This window comes from Hoplias malabaricus, chromosome Y, assembly GCF_029633855.1.
Source record: "Hoplias malabaricus isolate fHopMal1 chromosome Y, fHopMal1.hap1, whole genome shotgun sequence".
NCBI classification, from domain to species: Eukaryota; Metazoa; Chordata; class Actinopteri; order Characiformes; family Erythrinidae; genus Hoplias; species Hoplias malabaricus.
This window is the reverse complement of record NC_089820.1, coordinates 42776992-42796751: the sequence shown is the minus strand read 5'-3', so window position 1 is coordinate 42796751 and position 19760 is coordinate 42776992. Positions and strand designations below refer to the sequence as shown.

The 19760-nt window shown below is 37.2% G+C and overlaps 1 protein-coding gene and 2 long non-coding RNA genes across 3 annotated transcripts in view; 2 read left to right on the top strand and 1 right to left on the bottom strand.

The window, feature by feature from the left end:
• LOC136678314 (tetraspanin-7-like) overlaps positions 1–19760 on the top strand; it is a 55650-nt gene that overhangs the window by 22156 nt on the left and 13734 nt on the right. The window lies entirely within an intron of this gene.
• Positions 10064–12177, top strand: LOC136677710 (uncharacterized). Its single transcript, XR_010796412.1, has 3 exons — positions 10064–10129; positions 11167–11234; positions 11993–12177. It is a non-coding gene; the product is annotated as an uncharacterized lncRNA (long non-coding RNA).
• On the bottom strand, positions 12834–16738 carry LOC136677777 (uncharacterized). The gene is made up of 5 exons (XR_010796429.1): positions 16656–16738; positions 16053–16148; positions 14881–14946; positions 13776–13843; positions 12834–13017 (listed from the first exon to the last, which is right to left on the bottom strand). It is a non-coding gene; the product is annotated as an uncharacterized lncRNA (long non-coding RNA).

Genomic DNA, 19760 nt, shown 5'->3' with positions numbered 1-19760 from the left:
CATGTGGCAGACAGGGGCAGAATCACGTAACTACAGCTTGGTATAGTGGTTTTAAAGGGACAGTACATGAACACACAGTGGGGACATAACAATAAAAATAATAATTGATATAGACAAGTGTATATCGATTAGAAGTTTTGAATGTCGATTTCTTTTAATTTACAATTAATTGCCCAGACCTACAACAAACATATGGTCACACAGTGCAGTTGTATGAATTTTATAATAATTCTTCTATGATGTCTTAGATCAAGGTAATTAACTAAACTTTCGTTCACTTGTGTATGTGTGTGTGTTCCTGCCTTGCCCCCTGTGTGTGTGCCCCCTGTAGTGTGAATACTGCTGTGTGTTATGTCCTTTTGGCCGACACCAGCACAGAGCCACAGAGAACAGAAAGTGCAAATACAGCATGACTACAGGTCACATGAGAGAGAGAGAGAGAGAGAGAGAGAGAGAGAGAGAGAGAGAGAGAGAGAGAGAGATTAGGAATTTGTTGAAAGAGAAAACAAAAGAAGTGGGTGAAAGGAGCAGAACAAGAAATATAAAGGGGAAATAAAGAGAGGGAAAGTGTGAGGAGAATGAGGAAGAACTAAGGAGAAGAACAAGAGAGGAGAAATAGGGTAATAGAAAGACAAAAGAATGATCACTATTTAGAACCTTTGCATATGAAATAACTGCGTATGTATGTATCACAGTGATCCAGTCAGGCATCTGACAGTGATAAACAACGTCAGGAGAACAGAGAAGAATAGGAGAGAGGGAGAGCGTCATCTAGACAGACTGTGTAACACTGACTCATTCCTAGGAAAAAAAACTCTTTAAGCCAAACAGTTTGTTGTTTGTCAGACAGTTGTTAATCTGTTTATCAGAGCAAGTGATTTGCATATCTAATCTCTGGGTTGTGCAGTTTTACAGGGCCAATGGGACATTTAACCCTTCCTTTCTCCATTTTTAATTAATTCATTCATTCATTCACCTTCTGCAAGCACTTCATACTGATCAGCTTCAAAGTAGTTCCGGAGCCTACCTGGATTCATTGGATGCAAGGCAGGAACACACCCTGGAGTGGGCGACAGACCGTCTGACACTTATTTAAAGATGAGCTATGATTCAGTAGTACCTGGTGTCACTAATGCACTTGTGGCTGCCATCAAAACTCACAAGAATGTTCTGATATATAGTAAGGTCTTTCCAGAAGAGACAAGAGCAAGGAAGGACAAAGATACACCCTTCATTTCAAGATGAAATGAATAAAAATAAAAAAATATCCAAAACCATTTTGGTATATCTTGAGCCAATGTGTCACAAACCCTTTGTTCTTCGTTTGCATTTTGTGAGACAAATATTTCAGGAAAGTGGGACAATTTCTCGAAAAAGGCTGCCTTTGCAGTTAATCCCCTACATAGGGAACAGCTGGTTGATTGGAAACACACCCACTTTGATTTAAATTCTGCAAAAACTCAGAAATCAAGCACCTGATAGCCTGGAAATGGTTTTGTGTGTGTGTGTGTGTGTGTGTGTAATGTGTTTTCTACCCGATTGAGGTTACATCAGATGTTCGCAGGATTACTGTTGCCATGGATACAGGCTTCCCCTCTGATTGGACAGAGTGTTTGCTTTGCTCAAATGGCCATGAGATGCAGAAGACTTGGGTTCTGGGAAAATGAGACTGTGATGTTGTTTCTAGATTGACATACGTTAGCTTGGTTCACACACTGTCCTTTTGTTATGGGTAAGGCTGGATGTTATTTGGGAAGAAAAGCAGTAAAATTGGTAATATAAGAAAAACTTATCTGTCTAAAAGTCAACAAATAAACAGTTTCTAAATGGGGTTTAATGTGAAATATTTTAGTAACACAATACATATATTGCTACATCTGTTATGAACATGGCTACTTATATCCTACACTGAGTGGACCTGCATTGGGACAAATTCCTCTGAACTTATGCACTATATAGACAAAACTTTTTGGACACCTGCTGATTGATAATTTCTTCTAAATGAATGGTATACTTTGTCCATATTCTGCAGTAACACCTTCTACATTTTTAGAAAGCTTTTACACTAGATGTTGGAACACTATTATGCAGATTTGAGCGCATTACAAATACTGGATGATTAGTTCTGTATCACAAATCATCCCACATGATGGAGTTTCACTGCAGAAAACAGAGTACAACTGCTCCACAGCGTAGTGCTGTTGGGTTTTATACCCCTCTTGCCTACACCTGGCATTAAGCATGGTGACCTGAGGCTCATGTGCTTCTCAGTTCATTTCATGTTTTCCATAGAGATTATACACTGCTGTTTCTGATCCACTTGTACCAGCGCAACATACACTAACACATCCTGAATGATCCACCACCCAAATCATACCTGCTCTGTGGTGGTCCTGACCATTGAAGAACAGGGTGAAATCACCATAATAAAGCATGCAAAGAAACAGGTGGACTACACCCTGTAATTGTAGGACTACAAAGTGCAAAATTAATGTAGATACAAGGAAGGTGCTTTTAATCCAGTGATCGTTCAGTGTGTAAATTACATCAGCAATGGGTACAAATAATGGTGCATTAAATAAAAAATATGAAGAGTTTGCAAAACTAGACATGCAGTATTTTCTCTGAGGACAAATCCGTGATATGGTCATTTTAAAGGCACAGGGTGGAGGTGTTGCTTTCTTAGGGGGAAATAAAGATGCAGAGTAAGATTCAGGAGACTAATAAATACTCAGAGTGATGTTTAATCACCGAGATGGTTTGAAGGGTTCGCAAAACTTGCCAAGAGAGATCAGCACTTTTTCACGAATCTGCTCGTAAGGCTAATCCACTTACTTGCTTCCCATTGATTTATAATGTCAGCTGAAGTAAGAGACAGTTTGTTTGGTTTGTAGTGGCACTTTATGGAACAGATTATTATTAGACGTACAAAGAAGTTTTTTTGCTTAACGTGTAATTGTAATTAAAAATACAAATGTTCTGCCTCTCTTCTGTCATTTTATGGTAATTACTGTATAGTATTAAAAAAAAAAAAAAAAAGGTAAAATGTAAGTATTAATATGCTATGTTTACAAGCACTAACTTCAAAATCTTCATCTTTAAAGGCAATGTCTACGATTGTTGGGAAACGTAGTTCTAAGCTCTGCATCTTTAAAGGTGGAATGTTTGTACATGGCTGAAATTTAACTTCTCTGTACGTTTTTATTCATTGTTTGAATTACCACAGAAACTAATTTGTAACTTGAGTTGTTTTGTTTGTGGCACTTTCTGTATTGCAGTTGGCCGTCTCCAGAGTTTGGAGACATTTCCAACTTACGTGATATGAAATAGCAAAAATATGTCAGTAAGTCTAGCATACCGGATAGAGACTGTTTTTTTACTCATGTACTGACACTGGGGCTTCGTAAACACATTAGACGGTTTCGAGCATGCAAACAGATTGGGGAGCTAACAAAATGGTATATTTTATAAAACAAGCCTAGTTTAGCCGAAGCGTCATTTAGTCATATAACTATTGTCGCAGAAGTTTTTCTGGCATTTTATGGCAAAAAGCTACAAAACTAAAGCATCATGTTGAGATGATATTAAAGCAGCTCGTTTACCAGAAAGCAACAGGATAACATTTAGGTTTTTGAACATTTCTAAAACCAAGCACCTTAACATTTTATCAACCAAGTAATCTACACTTGATAAAGGAAAAGGGATTCACTGGGAACTAGAAATTTGCTACTGACCTACATTTCTATGAATAAAACTGATAAAACGGTGCTGTAACAAATACACAGCTTGGTTTATTTTGAGTAACACCTTGCTCTGGGGTTCTGGCTTTAATAATCCCAAGATTTTGTCAGTTTTCATGTAAAGTTAAACAAAAAGCTTTGCAGATGTAATTTACTCATCAAAAAATCTGTAACGGTGAGACATAAAGAAGAGACTATGATAAATATTACCTTGACAACCTTCAACACATTTCTGTTCGAGGCTCCAGGAAAACACTGAGCTGCTCACCGTGGTGAAAGGTGTACCTACAGCGCTGAAGCAGCGTGAGTGTGTCCCAATTCAACTTTCTGACACCTTGAACACCCAAAAAGAGCACTTGTCCAGGGAAAAGAGGACCTCTGGTCACCGCTGAACATTTCCAAATTTAGTTCACAAACTGGGATGTGAAATATGGCTGAACTAACAGTTCCTACTCGCACATGCGCGTTTCAACATTTGGTGTCAGTCGGTCAGTAAGCGCACAAGACTCTTCGAGGTCTTATTTTTGAATACAGTTGTGAATCTCACCATTAAATTGTCTTAGCGAAAACTCACGTATTTTTGGAAACAATATTGTCCCCAAGAACAGAACAAATTTTTGCAGCATGTTTTTCTTTGATGGAACTCATTACAAAAGCAGTGACAAATAAATTCTTCTTGCTTGCCTTTTACAAACTTTATTAATATGCAGCAGTTACCATAAAATGGCAAAAGAGCGGATGAACGTTGTATATTGGCATATTGACCTTAGACTCATGCAGCTATTCCAAAGCATCATATTCCTACGGACGCAATACAAGCTGTATGTGAGCAATTAAAGAAATTATAATTGGTTTCTCCAAACATATTAATATATCGTGTACTAGTATTGCAGAAGGCTTATCACAATAATGTTTACAAAGCAATAGACGGAGTCAACCTAATATACAACAGAGCTTATTTTTCAGGCATGGGATTTAAGAGTGGTATCCACATGGTGAGACCCTTGTTTAAACACATACTCATTTAATTAGTGAGGGATTCGTTTTGTGAGTTCCCAGCACTTTTCACTCTCAGTGCTCCAAAACAATTCAGGCTTTGATCGGGACATTTGAAATGCTAAGAGGTGCAGATAAAGGCTCTCTCTCTTTTTTTAAATCAAAATGTGACTCTTCTTTTGTTTTTCTCCCTGCATCATTCCATCAGCTCCCCGTCTGTTCCTCAAAATGGAGAACTGAGACCCCCTCTTCTTTTTGGAAGTCTCTCTCTCAACCCCACCCCTCTGTCTCTATCAGTATTCTGGTGTAGTAGTGTGATGAGCTGGTGTTAATCCCTGCCTGGTGGCCTCTTCTGTACCTTCCTTCATGTTCCTAGCTCCCAGATTCTGCCTGCTAATAATGTGCATTTAAAATATAAATTTAATCATTCACATTTATGTCATGCTAATGGTTAGCAAGCCATGTTAGTTCATTAACTATTAAATTAGCACATAGGAGCATAGGAGAAAGATAATGATGTTTTTCCCCCAATATGTGAAATCTGACACTCTCAGGGCATAACATTTTTAGCTTAAAAAATGCTAATATTGCTATCAATGAATTAATGCCATTAGCAGTTAGCATGATACACATGACAACTTACCATCATACTAAGTGGCAAATATTAAACTTCACTGCCCGTTAGCCACATTAGCATGCAGTTTTGGACTTAATGTGATTGGTTGTGTTTTGGAGGGAGTTAAAGTGAACAGATGGGTTAGCCCCACTTCTGGCCCCTGTCTCACTATTGTGTGTTTGTGTGTGTGTGGACAGAGCCCACTGGTGTGTGAGATGGGTGTAAAGTGTAGGCATTCTGGTCATTACTTTGCTGTTGGCAAGAACAGAGCAAACGTTGCCAGAGGATCATTGGTACAGGTCTGGGGTTGTTGTCAGTTTGAAGATACTTGGCTTATTCCCATTGTCCAGTGGAATACCGCTGACTTTAGGCTATAGATATCCAAAACGTCTATATAATCTAATGTTCTGCCAGTAGCACTATACAGTGATTCTGTAAAAGCTTGTGTAGAGTATTCCAATTCCACCATCTGACTGAATCCTACTGTACATTCACAGTGAGTGAAGTGTCTTGAACTAGAATGACCTAGTCATTTTTTTTCTCTCAGTATTGGTCTCACACTTCTTAGGTACAAACTATGTCGCATCTCAGTGATGTTGGTAGCTTTTCTAATGTGTAAGTCATTTATATCTTCTCCTGAAGGCCTAACCAATGGGAGACAACAGAACCTGATTTGGTCATTACATATTTGACAAATTTGAATACAATGATTCATTCATTCATTGTCTAAAACCACTTATCCAGTTCAGGGTCGTGGTGGGTCCGGAGCCTACCCAGAATAATTGGGCACAAAGCAAGAACACACCCTGGAGGAGGTGCCAGTCCTTCACAGGGTGACACACACACCTATAGAGTTGCCAATCCAATATATGTTTTTGGACTGTGGGAGGAAACCGGTGCACCTGGAGGAAACCCACATGGACACAGGGAGAACACACCAAACTCCTCACAGACAGTCACCCAGAGTGGGACTTGAACCCACAACCTCCAGGTCCCTGGAGCTGTGTGATTATGACACTACCTGCTGTATCACAGAGCCTCCCTAATGCAATATTTACGTTTAATAAAAAATAGCTAAAAATGACACATATAGTTTTTTTAAACATAAAAACTATTTATATAATATATATTTAAATAAAATCTTATTCCTCATTATCACAAGGTAAAATCTCAATATGACTATGATATTCCACTTTTGTGATGAGAAGTATTAAATTCTCAAATCTACAAAAAGCCAGGACATTCAGCAGGAAAGTGATTTAAAACACTGTAATTGCTGCCTATTATTGTTTTTGGTGTTATATTACGTGGCTTTGACCATTTTGTTTGTTTAACCAAACTCTTTACTGTGCGGTCTGATACAGATGTTGACCATCACAGCTGTGTACACTGATGAGGAATGTTCACATGCTGATACAGGATGTCTGAAAGAAAAAACACAAAATCTCAGTGTTACTGTATTTTACATTTTAATTTATTGGTAGCAGGAATGGTTGTTGAGAAAATGCACCAATTTTAGTAAATTCAGACATTAAGAGAGAGAGATTAACTGATTTTTCAGTTAACTCGATTAACTGATGTTCCTTTTACTTAATTGCAATTATCTGATTATGGTACAATGAAGAAAATATGTCATTGTAATTGGTGATATTTCATACTGGAGCTACCTATTCCCCATCATACCGCACTATCCCATAATTTTAGTTCATACACTGTGTGGTATTAGATTAGATTTAGCTACATTCCTCAAACTAATTAAAGACCACTGTGTATAATGCAGAATACAGTGAATTCAGAAAGTATTTGACATTGACATTTTTTTATCCATCAGTCTAAACTTTATTACCCAAAGTGATAAAGTGAAAGCGTCTTTTTACATATTATAGAAATTAGTGCTGGGCGATATGAGCGCAAATCAATATCATGATTAATTGTAAACTTTACCACGATTACAATGAACGATTATATTGTTTTTGGATTTTTGACCCTCATAGTTCAGTGACAAGGCTTGTACTGTAAATATGTTCCGGTATTAAAGCTGGGATATTTTTTCTAATGTTGCTGGGTGCTTGTTCCTCTTTTGTTTTTTGAGCACCGTTTATATCTGGTGTGTGATTGTGCTCTGGTCACTGAAACGGTTTTTTCTCAGTGTTTACATTTGACTTTTTTTCCAGTGTCATCTTTATTATAGTCAAAACACAGCACGTCCAAACCACAGACGCTGTGTTTTTCTTTGGTACAAACTGCTCAAATCGCTTGGTCATTTAGGTTGCTTCCATGGGGCAGATAGGGGCAGAATCATGTGACTACAGCTTGGTAGCATGGTTTAAAAGGGACAGTACATGAACGCACAGTAGGGACACTACAGAATAAAAATAATTGAAATAAACAATATAGACAAGATTATGTTGATTAAAAGTTCTGAATGTCGATTTCGATTAATTTTCAATTAATTACCCAGCCCTAATAGAAATCTAATTATTGGCCTCACTTTCTGGGTGAGTAGTAGGGCACTGCCTCTCCCTATTCCTTCAACACAAGCAACATACTTGCCAGCTTTGGCATCTCTTAGCTGGCATAACTGATCTGAGCAGTTAGCATTTTCCTTCAAATGTTTTAAGCTGTCCAGTGATCTAGGGTTATGCAGCAACTTAAACAGAACTGGTAGTTGGCTACATGTTGTGGAGGAAGCATTAGCTTTTATCTGTCCCAGGTAGGAGGACTGCATTAAAATAGCAATCAGATATTTTCGCCAATGATTACTTTTCATGTTATGAATTAGCCATTATACAGACACCTTGTGGCCTGGATCTTTCAGAGTCACTGTGTTGGTACCCTCTATGGTATATATTCTGTTCCCTTAATTATGGAACATAATTGTAAACTCTAAAAAATGCTGGGTTATTTTTATAACCCAATTGCTGGGTTGAGCATGTTGGGTCATGATGTTGGGTTATTTTGACTTAAACTGGGTTAATAACAAGCAACCCAGCAGCATTGAGTTGTGTATGCGGACCTGAAAGGGAACAGTCACGTCGTGCGTCGGAATAGGCGGGAAGCCGAGAAGCTCGAGCGAAAAGAAGAAACCGAAAAAACCGAAGAAACTGAAGCTGAACACCAGAGGAGAAGAATGTCTTTTGGCCATGAGCATATTTGTAAGTTTTTTTCATTTACATAAGTTTAATATATAGATTAAAACCGTTTTGTATTAATCGGGATCTTAGTTGAGTTCATATTTCTGGTCAGCGAGTAAATCCCAGTTTCCTGACTAACGGACATTATCATTCTGCCGAAGGAAATAAAGACCCAGGCTAACGTCACTAGCTACCAGACTCAGGTTGATTTTTACTAAACCTATATTTATGATGTTTATCGCTGTATCTTCTAGTGTACCCAATTTGGAAGTACTGTGTTTATTAACATTGGCGTTGCTTTGATGTTATTTCTTGCCTGCTAACGCTAGGTCAGTTATGCTAGCGGTACCTCAGATAAATTTCCTGGTCTGCGCCTCCATGAGGTAGAACTAGCTAGCGTTAGCTGAGTTGAATTAGCTTCCACCTGACTTAAGTTCACTTCTGCCGTTCTTGGACTGATATGGCCCGTGTGTGGTAGCCTTAGTGTATGTCATGCTTTATCCCTATTGGGATGTTCGCTTTTTATATGACAGCCAATGCGCTAAAAAAATCTGTACAGCACTCCTTAACCAGTGCTTGTGATTCCTTTGAAATGAATACCTCCTTTGCTTGTTTTTTTACTTATATGAAACGAGTGATAAAAATCACGATGTGAAATCAGAAAATAGCTTTCCATCTTCGTATTAGAATTTTCATTTCCACCTTAACACTGGAAGCATCGCGCTTATTTGACCGAGACCGGAGCAAAGAGAGCCGCTGGTTTGACAGCTGTCACTAAAGTCTCCCTTCCACACCAAAACCAACACAACACACAGAGTAAAGTCAGTCACAGCGCTCAAATACACACCGGCTCTCTGTGCTCCTAGTGTTAAAATTGTCACTAGTCGAAGCTGATGTTGCCTTCCTTATTTATTTTTCCCCCTTCCACCTTAAAGGTCATTTTTCGGAAGACGTTTGCTTTTTATTCTCCATTTTTCGTATTCAAATGTTTATTTCTACCTTAAACCTGTCAGTATATGAGGCTAACATTGGCGTAATTCACTAGCTTCTTGTTTGAATTAGTAGTTCCATCTTAAAAGGGGTAACTGTGATGATTGTTAGCTTTTTAAAAAAGTCTCTTTCCTCTTTGTTCATAATGCATTAAACACATTTTAATACCACTCGTTATATTCGTAAAAACACAAACCACAAATATTTTACCTTTTAATACCCTTTATTCCTCATGTACCTCTTATAAAACATGCACTACACTAACTTTAACTAGTTGTTAACAGGAGCTGTGTATGAGATAAATATATTCATTTTTCCTATTCATATTCATTAGTGTTGCACCTTGAAACCAGACAATTGCACCCCAATATGGTGCCCACGCCAAAAAGATTGTCATTTCAACCCATGAACATGACGGGTACTCGGCAATGTGACGTCAGCTGCAACCCATTAATAAATGCGTAATATTATGTCAACACAGTGGATCATCTTGACTTTCTAACTTTACACATGGTGTTTTTTTTATTTGGTCTTGTACTATGAAGTCTTGTACATGTCTTTCTAAAATGTTATGTTGATATCTGCAGTGACACATGGATGAATTTGTTCAAACGAAGACTGGAATCTTCAAACATTAATTCCTAAAATCGAAGGTATGTAAAATTTTTGTGTGCATCCTCTCTCTCTCTCACTCAATTTTAGTTTTGCAACAATGTATATAATGTTTAAGGACAGTGAGTTTTCAGGTATAGACGTTTTGTCTATACACGAAAAAAAACCAAGGTTTTGTCTCGGTTTTGGCCTCCCATCCCCACACAGTGTTTTAGGTCACTGAAAATTGAGATTTTGCAAAAATGCTCTCCCAAGGTGGAGACTTTTAAAAACAGGGTTGTCACTGTGCTCACGTGGATGAGGAAAACTGAGACAGCACATCTGTCTTTGTCTGAAATACAAATAGCTTTTCACTTCCTCTATATTAAATTACATCAGTCATACACTACACTGTACACAAGCAGATAGCAATAGATTTCAGATTCCCACATATAAATAAATATAAATGATGTTGTATTAGGAATATATAATGCACTGTTAAGATTTAGATTCAGTAAGTCAATGACTTGCGTAGTGCACTACATAGGGAGTATTGAGTGATTTGAGATTAAAACTCAGGCTTCATGGTGTTTTGATGTCCCGCTTAAAGGGAATGTCTACATTTGTTGGAAAACACAGTTCTCTCCGTTTTGTTTACATTCGTAAGTTTTGCGTCTTTTAAGGTAAACGCCATGTTTGAGGGGGAGAAAACTTTAAGTTTTATTCTTTGTTTGAATTACCACAGAAACTCATTTATAACTCGAGTAGTTAAGTTTTGTAGCGCTTTCGGTGATTAAATTCTTTACTCTCCTTTTCAAAATAAATTTTTTTTTTCATTAAAAGACAAGTGTCGTTTTTAATACTACACAACAGTTACCTTAAAAATCAGTGATGATCTTTAAATGACAACTATTTGGTAAACAACACTTTAAACTTTTGTACGCATATTGAGGTATGTATAAAGCATGTATTTGTCCCCAGAGCACTGACCCGGAAAATTTTGTTTTATATTTAGGTTTAAAATCTTTTATTTTTTAATCACATTTCTTTTTTTTTTAAATATATTTAAAAAATGTATTTTATTACCTCTACTCCTCAGCGTCTGCTGTGACTGTGGACAGGGCTATGCAAGAGTGGCTTAAGGACAACATTCATCCACCAAGCCAGGTTAGACAATACATGAAGGTGACTGCAATCCATAGAGCTAATGGATAAGGGAGAATCGGACCAAAACAGTTGTAGAAATACTACAAGAATATCCACGTCTGTTGGACATATGGAGAGAGATTAGTCTCAAAATACTTTACAAATGTGTAAATGTTAATCCACAAATTAAACACAAGTCATAAATTTGTTTCACTGTTCACAAATGAACACCCAATCTGTGTCTCACAGTCTGTAGTTTGTACAAATAGTTACATTCATAAACACACGTGTTTGTTTTTCATAGACATATCACAATTTTATGCAAAAATAAATACATTTGTTTAAATTTACATTGTAAATATTTGTAAAGTCGAAGTCTCGAATTTAAAATTTATATAATTGTTGACTTTTTTATTCTTATAGGCTTTAGACAATTACATTTAAAGCATTTTTATTTCAAATGTGCGAACATGGGAAAAATATCAGTAAAATATAATGTAAAGTTGGGGTAAACATAACAAAGAAAGGCAACTGATACGCTATCAAAGCTAGCATCTGTCCAAACATATCATTACTCTAAAAGCTTACAGGTGTCCAGGCTGTAGGCCACAAATGTGCAGGTGCTTTTTATTTCTGTTATATAGTACAAACGCTTAACCTATTGTGGGCTGTACCCTGGAATTCCATGTGAGTTAGTTTGTGATTTTATTGATTTATTCACTCATTCATACATTAATTCAATTTCCTCTTTCCCACCTTTGCTCACTTTGTTTTCCTAGGTTGGAAGTAATATGGCTGAGTATTTAAGACATACCAAGGACACCAGGGAGCTTCCATATGTTCTGATGCTTGGGGACTGCAGTCGTTGTTCTCAAGCTTTTGTAATCATCAGTGGAGAAGCTCTGGAGCAGAGCACACTACTGAGAGCAGTGGATGTTTGCTTCAAAGCATTTTACGTATTTGACCTCCAAATATCTTGTTGTCATTTATTAATTGTATTTTCAATAACATTTAAAACCTGAAGAAAAATAATTTGAACTTGTTTTTTGTGGACTTCTGGACTAGATATGTTTCTTGGTAAATTACTTTGTGTTGCTTGATTCTCCTGTTCTCTGTGTGTATAAACAATATAAATACACTTTACATTTTATTTTTGAATATTTTAAATGTATAAAAATCTACAATACTTTGATAACTTGACTATTGTACGTATGTCTTTTATTCCAGCTAGACACTGATTATATTCTTATTTTTGTTTGTTGGCTTATTAATAAAAATATTCTGGAATAATATTTGTGTGCATGCTTGCATTAAATTGATTAAAAATGAACCAACTTGGGTTATTTCAACCCAACCATTTTTTAGAGTGTACATACAATAGTCAAGTTATCAAAGTATTGTAGATTTTTATTTTCATTTAAAATATTCAAAAATAAAATGTAAAGTGTATTTATATTGTTTATACACACAGACAACAGGAGAATCAAGCAACACAAAATAATTTACCAAGAAACATATCTAGTCCAGAAGTCCACAAAAAACAAGTTCAAATTATTTTTCTTCAGGTTATAAATGTTATTGAAAACACAATTAATAAATGACAACAAGATATTTGGAGGTCAAATACGTAAAATGCTTTGAAGCAAACATCCACTGCTCTCAGTAGTGTGCTCTGCTCCAGAGCTTCTCCACTGATGATTACAAAAGCTTGAGAACAACGACTGCAGTCCCCAAGCATCAGAACATATGGAAGCTCCCTGGTGTCCTTGGTATGTCTTAAATACTCAGCCATATTACTTCCAACCTAGGAAAACAAAGTGAGCAAAGGTGGGAAAGAGGAAATTGAATTAATGTATGAATGAGTGAATAAATCAATAAAATCACAAACTAACTCACATGGAATTCCAGGGTACAGCCCACAATAGGTTAAGCGTTTGTACTATATAACAGAAATAAAAAGCACCTGCACATTTGTGGCCTACAGCCTGGACACCTGTAAGCTTTTAGAGTAATGATATGTTTGGACAGATGCTAGCTTTGATAGCGTATCAGTTGCCTTTCTTTGTTATGTTTACCCCAACTTTACATTATATTTTACTGATATTTTTCCCATGTTCGCACATTTGAAATAAAAATGCTTTAAATGTAATTGTCTAAAGCCTATAAGAATAAAAAAGTCAACAATTATATAAATTTTAAATTCGAGACTTCGACTTTACAAATATTTACAATGTAAATTTAAACAAATGTATTTATTTTTGCATAAAATTGTGATATGTCTATGAAAAACAAACACGTGTGTTTATGAATGTAACTATTTGTACAAACTACAGACTGTGAGACACAGATTGGGTGTTCATTTGTGAACAGTGAAACAAATTTATGACTTGTGTTTAATTTGTGGATTAACATTTACACATTTGTAAAGTATTTTGAGACTAATCTCTCTCCATATGTCCAACAGACGTGGATATTCTTGTAGTATTTCTACAACTGTTTTGGTCCGATTCTCCCTTATCCATTAGCTCTATGGATTGCAGTCACCTTCATGTATTGTCTAACCTGGCTTGGTGGATGAATGTTGTCCTTAAGCCACTCTTGCATAGCCCTGTCCACAGTCACAGCAGACGCTGAGGAGTAGAGGTAATAAAATACATTTTTTAAATATATTTAAAAAAAAAAGAAATGTGATTAAAAAATAAAAGATTTTAAACCTAAATATAAAACAAAATTTTCCGGGTCAGTGCTCTGGGGACAAATACATGCTTTATACATACCTCAATATGCGTACAAAAGTTTAAAGTGTTGTTTACCAAATAGTTGTCATTTAAAGGTCATCACTGATTTTTAAGGTAACTGTTGTGTAGTATTAAAAACGACACTTGTCTTTTAATGAAAAAAAAAATTTATTTTGAAAAGGAGAGTAAAGAATTTAATCACCGAAAGCGCTACAAAACTTAACTACTCGAGTTATAAATGAGTTTCTGTGGTAATTCAAACAAAGAATAAAACTTAAAGTTTTCTCCCCCTCAAACATGGCGTTTACCTTAAAAGACGCAAAACTTACGAATGTAAACAAAACGGAGAGAACTGTGTTTTCCAACAAATGTAGACATTCCCTTTAAGCGGGACATCAAAACACCATGAAGCCTGAGTTTTAATCTCAAATCACTCAATACTCCCTATGTAGTGCACTACGCAAGTCATTGACTTACTGAATCTAAATCTTAACAGTGCATTATATATTCCTAATACAACATCATTTATATTTATTTATATGTGGGAATCTGAAATCTATTGCTATCTGCTTGTGTACAGTGTAGTGTATGACTGATGTAATTTAATATAGAGGAAGTGAAAAGCTATTTGTATTTCAGACAAAGACAGATGTGCTGTCTCAGTTTTCCTCATCCACGTGAGCACAGTGACAACCCTGTTTTTAAAAGTCTCCACCTTGGGAGAGCATTTTTGCAAAATCTCAATTTTCAGTGACCTAAAACACTGTGTGGGGATGGGAGGCCAAAACCGAGACAAAACCTTGGTTTTTTTTCGTGTATAGACAAAACGTCTATACCTGAAAACTCACTGTCCTTAAACATTATATACATTGTTGCAAAACTAAAATTGAGTGAGTGAGAGAGAGGATGCACACAAAAATTTTACATACCTTCGATTTTAGGAATTAATGTTTGAAGATTCCAGTCTTCGTTTGAACAAATTCATCCATGTGTCACTGCAGATATCAACATAACATTTTAGAAAGACATGTACAAGACTTCATAGTACAAGACCAAATAAAAAAAACACCATGTGTAAAGTTAGAAAGTCAAGATGATCCACTGTGTTGACATAATATTACGCATTTATTAATGGGTTGCAGCTGACGTCACATTGCCGAGTACCCGTCATGTTCATGGGTTGAAATGACAATCTTTTTGGCGTGGGCACCATATTGGGGTGCAATTGTCTGGTTTCAAGGTGCAACACTAATGAATATGAATAGGAAAAATGAATATATTTATCTCATACACAGCTCCTGTTAACAACTAGTTAAAGTTAGTGTAGTGCATGTTTTATAAGAGGTACATGAGGAATAAAGGGTATTAAAAGGTAAAATATTTGTGGTTTGTGTTTTTACGAATATAACGAGTGGTATTAAAAGGTGTTTAATGCATTATGAACAAAGAGGAAAGAGACTTTTTTAAAAAGCTAACAATCATCACAGTTACCCCTTTTAAGATGGAACTACTAATTCAAACAAGAAGCTAGTGAATTACGCCAATGTTAGCCTCATATACTGACAGGTTTAAGGTAGAAATAAACATTTGAATACGAAAAATGGAGAATAAAAAGCAAACGTCTTCCGAAAAATGACCTTTAAGGTGGAAGGGGGAAAAATAAATAAGGAAGGCAACATCAGCTTCGACTAGTGACAATTTTAACACTAGGAGCACAGAGAGCCGGTGTGTATTTGAGCGCTGTGACTGACTTTACTCTGTGTGTTGTGTTGGTTTTGGTGTGGAAGGGAGACTTTAGTGACAGCTGTCAAACCAGCGGCTCTCTTTGCTCCGGTCTCGGTCAAATAAGCGCGATGCTTCCAGTGTTAAGGTGGAAATGAAAATTCTAATACGAAGATGGAAAGCTATTTTCTGATTTCACATCGTGATTTTTATCACTCGTTTCATATAAGTAAAAAAACAAGCAAAGGAGGTATTCATTTCAAAGGAATCACAAGCACTGGTTAAGGAGTGCTGTACAGATTTTTTTTTTTTTTTTTTTTTAGCGCATTGGCTTTCATATAAAAAGCGAACATCCCAATAGGGATAAAGCATGACATACCCTAAGGCTAGCCCTGTGAAGGACTGGCGTCCCCTCCAGGGTGTGTTCCCGCCTTGCGCCCAATGATTCCAGGTAGGCTCTGGACCCCCCGCGACCCTAAATTGGATAAGCAGTTACAGATAATGGATGGATGGATACCCTAAGGCTACCACACACGGGCCATATCAGTCCAAGAACGGCAGAAGTGAACTTAAGTCAGGTGGAAGCTAATTCAACTCAGCTAACGCTAGCTAGTTCTACCTCACGGAGGCGCAGAGCAGGAAATTTATCTGAGGTACCGCTAGCATAACTGACCTAGCGTTAGCAGGCAAGAAATAACATCAAAGCAACGCCAATGTTAATAAACACAGTACTTCCAAATTGGGTACACTAGAAGATACAGCGATAAACATCATAAATATAGGTTTAGTAAAAATCAACCTGAGTCTGGTAGCTAGTGACGTTAGCCTGGGTCTTTATTTCCTTCGGCAGAATGATAATGTCCGTTAGTCAGGAAACTGGGATTTACTCGCTGACCAGAAATATGAACTCAACTAAGATCCCGATTAATACAAAACGGTTTTAATCTATATATTAAACTTATGTAAATGAAAAAAAACTTACAAATATGCTCACGGCCAAAAGACATTCTTCTCCTCTGGTGTTCAGCTTCAGTTTCTTCGGTTTTTTCGGTTTCTTCTTTTCGCTCGAGCTTCTCGGCTTCCCGCCTATTCCGACGCACGACGTGACTGTTCCCTTTCAGGTCCGCATACACAACCCAATGCTGCTGGGTTGCTTGTTATTAACCCAGTTTAAGTCAAAATAACCCAACATCATGACCCAACATGCTCAACCCAGCAATTGGGTTATAAAAATAACCCAGCGTTTTTTAGAGTGTATGTCTTTTATTCCAGCTAGACACTGATTATATATATATATATTTTTTTGTTGGCTTATTAATAAAAATATCCTGGAATAATATTTGTGTGCATGCTTGCATTAAATTGATTAAAAATGAACCAACCCAAAGGTTGCAGTAACCCTACAATATAGTTGTTTTTACCCAATAGTGGGTCAATGTCAATAACCCAGCCTGTTGGGTTAAACTGGTAACCCAGCATAGCTGGGTTAAAATAACTAATGCAGGGTTTGTCCCTATTTGACCCAGCGCTGGGTTGACAAATTGAACCAACTTGGGTTATTTCAACCCAACCATTTTTTAGAGTGTACCTTATTCTATTATAATTGTAGAATTTAATATTGTATTGTATTTATATGCCCCACTTCATCTCCAGGACTTATATTTCTTTATTTTACACAGTTCTATAATGAAAACTTACAAATGTTACCCTCTCCTTCTGGTGAAGAGAATGTATTGTTCCTTTCAGGGAACACAATTGGAATTTAAAAACAGCTGTTGTACCTTTAAAGGTACATTTACACTGTTTATAACTTTATTGACATTAATGTACCTCTCAACTGCACTAAACCTATTAGAAACATGGCTGCCTCCATGTGGTATAAAATTAACCTGTTTTATACCTGGTATGTGGAACATATATTGGTTTATTCAGGAGCTGCAAAGCATTTAGATTCATCTCAGGAGAGTCAAATGTAAAAAAAATCGCTTTTATAATTTTTTTTTACTATATTTAGTGGTAAAAAAAAACTCCATTAAATACACTTGGGGGCGGCACGGTGGCTTAGTGGTTAGCACGTTCGCCTCCCAGCGCTGGGATCTTGGGTTCAAGTCCCATCTGGGTGGAGTTTCCATGTTCTCCCCGTGTCTGCGTGGGTTTCCTCCGGGGACTCCGGTTTCCTCCCACAGTCCAAAAACATGGAGTGTAGGTGAATTGGCTTCTGTCTAATAACTGTCCTGGTGTATGAGTGTGAGCCCAGATATGGATTGGCACTCTGTCCTGGGTGAAACCCTAGTGCCCGGTGCAGTCCTCCAGGTGGACGGTCGTTCCTGGTCGAGAGTACGCTGTGCGCGTTTGGCTGCCGCTTCTCACCAGTGTGTGTGTGGATTGAGTGTTCTGAGCAGTGTGGATTGTAAAGCGTCCTTGGGTGTCTAGAAAGGCGCTATATAAGTGTAAAGATACATACATACTTGCAAAAAGATGCTATTACGTGTACTAACCTCTCAGACACCACTAGGATTTAGTCAGTGCTAAGGGCCGAGTTGCCATAGCGCCCATGCCTGCTGTTGTCACATAACGTTGTCCCCAGCGACAAGAGGCAATAACTGTCTTTTTTCCCTTCTTACTTTCACAACTGGAGCTATGAATTGAGCATAACACCGGGGCGTAGCTGACTTGTCAGAGATGAATATGGATGTGCTTTCAAAGGAAATTATGACTTCTATGAGGAAGAAAGGGTTCTTATCAGCGGGTCGCCTGATAGAGAGAGAGACAGAGAGAGAGAGAGAGAGAGAGAGAGAGAGAGAGCAGTGTGTGTTGGGGTGGGGGTATGGGGAGTGCAAGGCAAGTCTAACCTCAGATACACTGTGCTTAAATGTTTGTAGATATCCTTTAAAATAAGTGAATTCAGCTATTTAAGCTGCATGAAATGTGGACACTGTATAATCTCATATAAACCTTGAAGGCAACATTCACAATTGTAATTAAAAAACACTCACCATTTGCTATTCAGTCTGTCTTCATTCTGGAAACTGGTTTAATGTGTTCATGAAACCCTAGTGTCAGTGAACAGGTGAAAAAACAAAGTAGCTTGGTCAGACATGCTAGGCTTCCTCTCTCTGCACACAGCAGAAAAACAGCAAAGAGCCATCCAAACGTTGAAAATCATGAAAGCATTTTGTATTATTCCTGCTCCGTAGATGAGGAATATTGATATTTTTGTTGTTTCACATTATATTTGTAGGAACCCTCTCTAAATTCAGGAGAGCACTAACTGCATGAAAGTAAACACAGTGAATGTGCTTCAAAACTAAACAAGTAACAGTAAACAAGTAACCGAATTTCTGTGGTAATTCAAACAGTGAATAAAAACAGACAACATGCAAACAACAGTCATGCCTTTTTTCAAACCTACCATTCCACCTTAAAAGAAGTGGCGCTTCTGAATGTAAATTAACCAGAGAGAACTGTAGTTCCCCACAATTCCCTTTAAGTCACCATGCTCCATTCCAAGCATCAGGTAGAGGGATATAAATCGCCACAGCTTTGGACTGTACTGGAGATAATGACTGCTGATATAAAGCCAGTTATTTTTCATCTCTTTTCAAAAATCAATAAAATGGACAAATGGCATAAAAATAACAGTTCAAAATATTAAACTGGTTAAGATTAACATAAATTGCATTAACCCTTAAAAGGGTTGTGCAAAATCACATAATAAATGTGAAAAATGTTTTTGAGTATCATTCGACCAATGTTTCTTCTGAAATGAAGGGTATTGCTCAGGCATTCATTCCTTTTTTCTGCAGTAACAGCTTCTCCCCTTTTGACAAGGCTTTATATTAGATGTTTAAACATTGCTGTGAGGATTTATTGGCAGCCATGTAAACGTAAGTACAACGAGGTACTGATTTGTGGTTATTAGTGCTGGACACCTAATCGTCCCAAATGGATTGAATGTACCTGAAACACTCCAGAGAAGACATTTCCTCTGCTCCACAGCCCAATTTAGGTCACACCCACATTTTAGTGCCCTTAGGCCCCCTTTTGTGCAGCTCCTGATTACTACTTTTTATTTCGGACTGAATAC